We start from the raw sequence: 9,075 nt of genomic DNA, 5'->3' as shown, positions 1-9,075 counted from the left end.
CCACCACCTTTATTTCTCGCGCTGTATGACAAAGACAAGTATGTTTTTTTTATTTCTATTTTGAAAGTTTCAGTCAAGGTTTTTTCATGGATAAAAGCAAACTTAAGCAGGGAGGTAAAATCAAGTAGTAAGTGGTCACTCAATACACATTTTAGGCTCCTTTTGATAACAAGTGTGAAGTGCCTTCCAGACACAATCTAGCAAGATACTTGATCTGAATGGCGCCACAAACACCACCTGTGTGCTCGCATGAAAACGCAGTCACTTATTCACAGTTCCTCTCGGCCCCTCACTTATGCCGCAGGTACACGCGGCACTTCTCAGACAGTCAGAGGGGGAGCTGAAGGAGGCCAGACAAGAGGCGACGAGAAGGAGCAGCGAGGCGGTTGCGCAGAGAGGAGAGTTGCAGAGACTTCGAGAGGAGCTGCAGAAGGAGGAGGAGGAGACGAGGAGTGCCATCAGACAGAAACAGAGTCTGAGCAGCCACATCAGACAGTTGAGCCAAGAGCTGGAGGAGCTATGCAGCGAGCACCAAGTGACAGGTAGCAGTCAGTCCATCAGTAATCCATCCATCAATCTGTCCATTCATTGAGTAACTTTTAAGTCAACCACATACACATACAGTGTGTGAATGTGCAGTTTCTTGTTTACCAGTCAAATAAATCAATTTTAAATTAACCTGCATTTGACTGATGGCCGCAGCAACTCTCACACCTGCAGAGCTGAGCAAAAGGTGCACAAGCAAATAGTTGACATGAGCATTTTTTCCATAAAGACAGGAGATTTTGTCTGACTTTGCTTTTTGATTCACCAGTTGCCCTGCATTTCCTGTTTGAACTTTGGGGCAACGTTGTCCATCAGAAGCATATAGCATGCAGGAGGAGTTATACAGCGCGCCCTGTCTTTCGTTGCAGAACTCGCCACACTGCTGTTAGCTCAATCAGTTAGCTCAAATTAGCCAGCAGTGGTACAGAAACATGGTGATTCTGTTGCTCGCTGTCTGCACGCAATGTTAACTCAGCTCAGCCACACACACACACACATTGCAGATAGAGGTTTGATTTAATGGCGCACTGCTTTAGCTGTATGGTAATGATCTGGTTTATGTGTGAGTGCGCGTGTGTGTGTGCGTGCGCATGCACGACGGTGGCCTTTGTAGTAGTGTGTCAGTGCAGGAATGGTGATGGCTGGGTCTCTCTGGGCACAGAAATGTCTCATTAAGAATTAACGTACACATCTACGGTCACGCCAGGCAAACACCTCGCAGACACACACGCACACAGCCATTTCTCCCAACTCCCACTGCTTTAATTAGCACATACACACTTGCTCTCCGAGGTACAAATACACACACAGTCACCTATTGTCCGCAGAGAGATGAATCTGAGGTCTCTCTCTGTGGCAGACAGTGGTTGGCTTGCTCGGTGAACACTGCTCATTAACAAGATAGAGACAGAAGGACAACACTGTGTAGCTTGGCCTTTGTCTGTGATCAAAACGCATTCCCTCAACTGTACGCCGCGCACAAAACCACATATTATTCAGCTTTTACCTTCAGCGAGCACAATCCAGCGACGTAGAGCCTATTGTAATGACTTAAGAAGAATAAAGATGCATTATTATAACAAAGGGGGCATTGTTTACCTGGATATAGCAGTGGCCTGAATAGAGTGGGTGAGGAGTTAGCTTGAGAAATTACTGTCATGAACAAAAGGCCTTTTTATAAACATGAAGCCCTTGCCGGGGTCCTTTCTGCATTATGAAAACATCGCCTTGAGTGGTGATGATTCTTTTTGTTGCTTGATAACAGGAGATCTGGACTAGGATGGAGTGGCTGGTGAAAATAAACAGGTTATAATGCAGATTTCTGCAACAATATGGACCCACACAAGAAGGTATAGAGAAAAATAATGAGGAAGAGAAACAGGAGTAGACCAAAGTACATTTCCATCAAAACAACATATATTGAGACTATTATTTTATTTTATAACTTTATGCACTGTTTGTGAGAATGGACCTCCAGTAATTTGTCCCTCTTTTGGCACTTATGTAAGAGTATAGAATATATTTTTCACTGCTGATGTTTTGATTGTAACAGAATTTGCATTATTCTGGTCTTTATCAGAGCAAATTTACTTACTAAAGTTGCTAGGCGATGTGAGATAGGTATAATGCTACCTTAGGCCAACAGTTAGCTGGTCGTGTACACAACTGTAGTCAGGATGTGATGCTATTATATTAAAAGGTCTCTGCGGCCAGATAGAGGGAGTGTCAAAGGAGGAAAGAAACAGAGAACAGGAGGATGAGTTGGGAACCAGAGAGATGTCGTACGGATGAGAATGCGGCATCTGGAGGCAGCTGGATTCAATCAGATTGTGGCAGGAGAGGATGAAGAGACGGGAAAGACGGAGGTGATTAAAAAGGGGAGAAAAAAAAGTGCTTATACTTGGCTTATAACTGTATGTGTCAGATTAACTGTCACACTTTGACAGCATGCATTTTCACTGTGATTCTCAGTTGAGTGGATATTCTGTTTCTGGTAAAATAGTGAGCCCAGAAAGTAAATCACACCACACTTAATAAGCTACATGTGGTGCTAAGAGAATGCCAGTGTGTGTACACTACATATATTGATGTAGACGATGCAGTACATACAGTATATATGGGTAATTTGAGCTGAATTGAGAACATGATTTTTGAAACTCTAAGGCACTTACTTTCATAGAGTTGTGTGTGTTAGAGAGAGAGTTTCTATAATAAATACATGAATGTAACAGAATAATGTCAAATAGAAAGGTGTGGATGAAAAATGATTGTGCTGCTAATCAGTTTCATAGCAAACTGTATGTGGTATACTCTAAATGGCTGGCTAATTGATTTGTTAAAAAAAATGTTTTTATGGCACCCACCTGTAAAATTCAAGCGGGGATTTAGTCTTTGTTTAATCAGGCAGTCTCGTTAAGACTAAGATCTGTTTTCCACGAGAGACCTGAGAGGGGGAAACATTCACCAGAACACAATCAGCAAACAGAAACTACACAATAAACAAGGAATTAATAAAAAACAGTTACCAGAATCATAAAAAACATCAGATAATAAGGCTTTAAAAACTCCAAGGGGACTCTACTTTTAGGGCAGTTTGCAGTTCATTCCATTTAAAACGGGGCGTAGCACCCTGAAGCCAGCTCTGCCAACACTATGCGTGCACGAGGGATGTCTGAGGTTGAGCAGTTACTGGATCGCGCTCTGTAGTTGCAGTATCTGAGGGAGAGAGGAGATGTGAGGTAGTTTGGAAGCTTCAGCAGCAGAGCAAGTCCATCCAGCCGTGCGATACAGAGAACGATGATGAGTACGAAATTTGTCATTTGTGATAAAGTGTAATGCACTATGAAGCACTGGGTTCAACTGCTCGAGTGTAGGTGGGGCAGCATGGTAATACGGAATATCTCCAAAGACAAGGACAGACATGAAGGTTGACTACACAATAGTTTTACGGTTGGAAGAAGACAGACGTCTTTTTGTTTGATTTTTAATTTTTGAGTCAAACGTTGAACGAGTCCAGCCAAATTCCTCAGTATTTGTATGACTCAGCAAGACGGGTATGGGTGCCATTTACAGTTTTAATGGGCAAGTCACTAGTGGGGGTGGAGAACATCATGTACTTGCTCTTCTTCTTCTTCTGCATTTAAAACTAGTGATTAAGGAGTGATAATTGGAAAGCATCAAAGGCAGACTGAGGATGGGCTAGGGCCTGGCCTGCGGTGGGGCCCACACAGATGCGTGTTTGAAATATTCAAACAGCGTCATCCTACATCTTAAATAAGATGTGTTGCGGGGTGGGCCGTAATGCGAAATAGATGTGATGCTGTGTGACAACAAATGAAATAAGAGCATAAACAAAAAACACAATATCCATATTTCCACACTTCCACAAAAACAGAAATGCGATATTACCTCCCCTCTGTGCTGCTGATGAGCATCTGCCTAAAGATGATGAAATCATTATTATGTGCACATGTGTGTGCGCCAAGTGTGTGTGTGTGTGCGTGCGCGTGTGCTGCTATCCAATCTGGATCCCTGGACGCACACGTGCACAGGCCTCTCTCCTCCAATTCACCTCTATTACTAGCTATAATCCCATTTCACACTCTATCGATCCTCAAAACTGTTGTTCACCGGAACCAGCAGCAAACACTGGCATTTCTCCCCATCATTTCACCACCATTGTTCTTTATTACACAAAGAAGCCCCCCTTTGTCTCAGAGCAAACTCAGCCCTGCTGAAATATGAATTATAAATGTATGGCTAATAAAAGAGAAAGGGGGGAAAAGAGAGAGAGAGAGGGAGAAGGGGAGAGAGTTAGAGATAGAGAGAAGTGGTTGGTAGAAACATCAGAGAAAATGACTCCTTTACAAGAGTCTATTGATCAGTTTCTATCAAAGGGGGATGTCAGACATGAGATTACCTGGCAGTTTGAGCATTAGGTGCCGTGTGTTATAGCCCCGGGCCCTTGTACCGCTGCCAGAGGATTGTAAATAAAGCGGAGAGGAGAGAGCAAGAGGGGAGTGTGTTGGGGTGTATATGTGTGTGTTTGAGTTTTGGATTGTGTGTGTGTGTGTGTGTGTGTTAATCTTTGTCTTTGAGAGTATTCGCTGTTGTGTGCATACCATTTTTTTTTTTTTTTCTCGTGGTGTATTTGTGTGCATGACGGTGTGCGGCTGTGCGCCTGCACCTTTTGGCTTATACCCAAAAGCAGTGTTGCAAGCCCATGAAACTTCAGAAAGCGAGGGAAAGAGTCTTGGGAGGCTTTGGGACGTCTCGCGGGAGCACCTTAGCCCGCTACGAATCCCCCAACAAAGCCAAAGGAAGCCCCTATGAAGCCGTATGAAGCTTTTATGAGGGCCAGGCAGGGCCCAGCCTACCCCCAACCACTGATTCAGGGTTAGCCGGGTTTTCGTCCGTCTCATGTTAAAGGTTAGCTGCGAGAGCGGGGTAATCTGACCACAGATCTGCGATTATAGGCCCAATGCTATATGATGGGCTTTGAAGCTGGTATGAAAGTGTCGAGAGGGAGAGATCGAGAGAGGGACTTAGATTACGGACTAATGTCACACCTTAAGTTGTGAAGCCGGTATAAAAGGGTCAAGAAAGTGACACAGTGAGGGACCCAAGATCTTAGATTGATGTCATAACTTGACTCATGAAGCCACTAAAAACTGGTTGTAAGAGACCCCAGACCTCAGAATATGCACCACTGTTCTACCATGAGCCATTAAGAAGAATTGATTGTCGAGAAATCCACAATCCTCTGCGGATCCACGTTTAATGTGGAACATTTTGGCAGCACTTGTTCATCTGTACTTGCTCAGATAAATACCACACATCTTATGTATTTGTCTAAAGTAAACACCTGGTGTATGTCTGCATGTGTGCTGCTGTTTGCTCTCTGCTTGCTGTTTTGATATTTCTGGAAATTTGAAGTTATAGAGAAGGCTGTGTGTCCTTCCACTTCTTTTCTGTGTGTGTGTTTGAGCTCTCTGTGTGTGTGTGTGCGCGTGTTTGGGTGCAAATAGGAGTATTTGTGTAAACGGTCAGTCTCTGCAGCTAATTGCTCTCTCTGTGGCCTCCCCCTGGTGAGAGGTGTCACTGAGGTCACCTCAAAACTAATGACTTTAATGCGAATTTGATTCCCATCTCAAGTTTTCACATCTCTGCTTTATTGATTATTGAGATTCATAGCAAACTTTAACCTTGAGGTGCAGTAAAATAGCCAAGGTAGGGTGCACGCACACAGACACACACAAATAAAAGTGTTTGTGCATTGTTAAATATTTAGCAATTCCAGTTGCCGCTTCAGTTTTCCTAGGGCTTCAGTTTAAACAGTTTGATGCCGCAAAACCATAAATTAATCATAGTTTTATTAAATGTAGATTTTCTTTTCTCTATTTCTTCCTTTCTGGTATTGGTTTTAGAGTCCCCCTGTTCAGTCTGTCCCATCACTACCAACATGGCGTGCTGTGTGGCCCTTCAAAGCATTACAGCAATACGCACACAACATTTCTCTATTTCTATTTCACACACTCAAATACGCACGCACACCCACCAAGTCAAGGTCCGTCCTGTAAATATTCAACACGCACACACGCTCAGGAGCGCACACACCTCTACATATTCAGCACACACACCTTCTCAATATTCACTAGCCTTGGCCACCGATGGCTGACAGTTTATGTTATATTCAATGAATACGGAATTTAGTGAAAAGGTTTTAAGAGCTATGAAGGAACATTGACTCACAAAACAGCATACAGAACAAAAAAAAAAAAAAAACAGGGTGGAAGGAAGCGAATCCCAAATTTTAAATTCAAACTAAAATGGGCCTGCGAAAGCTAACCAAGGAACCTGACTAGCGGTTTATTATGCATCCGCTCAATGTGCTAAACTACTAAGTGTAGGACAATGGGGTTTTATTGCATGTAGACGGAGGAGACGGCTGAAAAGGGAATGTGATTGAAGGGATGCAGTCAGGACTATGAGCTCAAGTGGCCTGCTTTAAGGTAAAGAGTGCCATCTATTGACGATGCCGGGGAGCGCTTCTTTTGTCTCTCAACAAAAGGGCCGCTGCCCCGTCTCAGTGTAAGCAGAGCAATACTTTCACTCCCTTCTCCTCTGCCTCTGAAAGGCATTCAGTGCCTCTTCTGTGGCGGAGTTCTCCGCTTGGCTTTGAAGACGGCTCGCAGTTCATATTTTCCCACTCGTGCTGAACTGGAATCAATAATCACCTCTGCGCACGCATGTTTTGTGAATCATTCTATTAACCTTGGTCTGCTGGAAGATATGAAGTATTGTGTTAATCTTTGCTCATGTTATATAGTCCTCTCTTTAAATACATTAAAACTCAGCCTCAAGAGCTTTCTGACACAATTTTATTAATATCTCAATTGGAAAATCCGATACTTCATGTGGCCATTTATATTAGGCCTACTCTCTTAATGAATCTCAAGCAACAGCAGTGTCTGAAGTGAACTGTTGCTCTTTATCTCACACTTTTCTCCCTCTGTCTCTCGTCTCTCTCTCTCTCTCCCACTCCTGCTCAGTGGAGGAGTTGGCAGCCCATGCGGAGGAGGCGAGGCGGATGGAGGGCTGCCTGAATGAGGGAAAGCTAGCAGAGGGGAAAATAAGGTAAGAAGGGAGAGAGGGAAAGAAGCTTCCTCTCTTATCCCATTTCCCATCGTCCCCTGTGTAAGCCCCGTAATCAAAAACATTTCGCTTTTTTTTATGCGCGGCATACAGTAGGCTGTTTAACCGAACATGTGTTGAACAGAACAGCCCTAAGCTCTAAATACGTACATTGTTTAAGAGAGTCTACAGAGCAGGATTCCTAACCTCTAGATCTATCAGACATTATATTATCATTCCTGCAACATCAACTGAAAGTGACGGTTCTGTTCTGCATATTCCTGCTCCGGAGCGAATCCGACAGAAATATCCAAACGTGTGCGGATGGGACGCGGTGGGCAAGCAGATGTTAGGTCATGGAGTTCAGGGTTCAGAGGTGAGACCCCTGGTTGACCCCTGTGTGCCACCAGGGCTGCGGTGATGACATCAGCAAGCATGTATCACCCAGTGGAGTGTGTGTTTGTGTGTGTCTGTTTGTGCGCGCATAGCTGTGGTTGCGGCTTTGGCTTCGACATGACCTCACTGCAACGGTCTCCGTCTTAGGGAGTTTCTCGGTTAAGTCGAGCCATGGAACATTTTCATCGTCAACCGACAATTTAAAGCGCGGCATGGAGACTTTATAGGTTACATTCTGAATTATTGCATTTTATTGCATTTAAACCAATTTTAGGTACCGAATGCTAAAACAATCGCTGTGTCTGCATATTATATCCATTTGCAGAATCATGCTGTTTACTGTTAACCCAGTATTATCTAATAACTGCAAAGACATGAAAGGTTTTTAAGCAACAACACCATACTAATGGCTTCCATGTGTTCTGTGGGAAATCCCCTCCTTTCTCCACAGGATGCCTCCTCTCTTTCTTTCCTTTCTCTCTCCCGCTCTGTTCATCCTATCATGTGTTCTCTCCATGGACCAATCTATCAGGCGTTTTCTTTCCTTTTTGTTTTGGCTGTTCTGCTCCTGGATCAGCTTTTACTACCGCCGAGTTACTCTAGTAGCGTCGGTTCTAAGTTCAGTGCTGGAACATTTAATTAAGCTGCATGTTTACAAAGTCAACTACAATTTAGCTGGATTATGTAGTTTAGAGTTTGTGTATCAAATCTCTTGTTTATGATCAAAAGATCATCAGTTTTGTATCTTTTTATGATGAATACTGCACTTGCTGAATATTGAGTTGTTTTTATTACAACCAATAATGTAGCATCTTGGGTTCTTGGGTTACTGGTGGTCTGGAGGGGTTTGAAGTTCCAGTCCAGCTGGGGATCTCTGTTGCATGTCAGCATCCATGTTTCACGCTTTCTACTGTCCACTGTCTAATAAAGATAGGAACTTGTAAAAAGGTTAAATAATACCTTCCATTTGTGCTGAAAAAATGTGTTAGTTAGTAGATCAACAGAAAATTCAATGGCTACAATGTTAATTATCATTAAAGTTATTTTTAAATGTAAAAATGGCAAAAAAAAAAAAAAATCTGCATATATTTCTAAGTATTTGGTGGTTTTCTGCATCTTCTTTTTGAAAACATGCTTTTTCTCACATATTACAGATGAAGTGGTTAATCAATTAACCCAGAAAACAGCAAATTTACTGATAATAAAAACAACTGATAGTTGCAGCTTTAAAAAAGTAGGATCTGATAGTTAATAGACTGAATGATTAAATGGAAATAATAATAAATTATTTATAGAGTAACAGGAGGAAATATTGAACTGTGCATTAATTTTTTTTTTATTATTGGGATGTGTCAATTTAACACAAATGCCAATAAAAACTAATGGCCGAATGCTGATTTTGTGGTCTTTCCACACAAATTCATTCTTGCTTAAACTGTAAAATACATAATGTGCTAACTTCAGTTCACTGTCCCAAAACTTTTGCCTGTGCAAGGCCCA

Source organism: Chelmon rostratus, chromosome 20 (assembly GCF_017976325.1).
Source record: "Chelmon rostratus isolate fCheRos1 chromosome 20, fCheRos1.pri, whole genome shotgun sequence".
NCBI classification, from domain to species: Eukaryota; Metazoa; Chordata; class Actinopteri; order Chaetodontiformes; family Chaetodontidae; genus Chelmon; species Chelmon rostratus.
Note: the sequence above shows the minus strand (reverse complement) of the source record.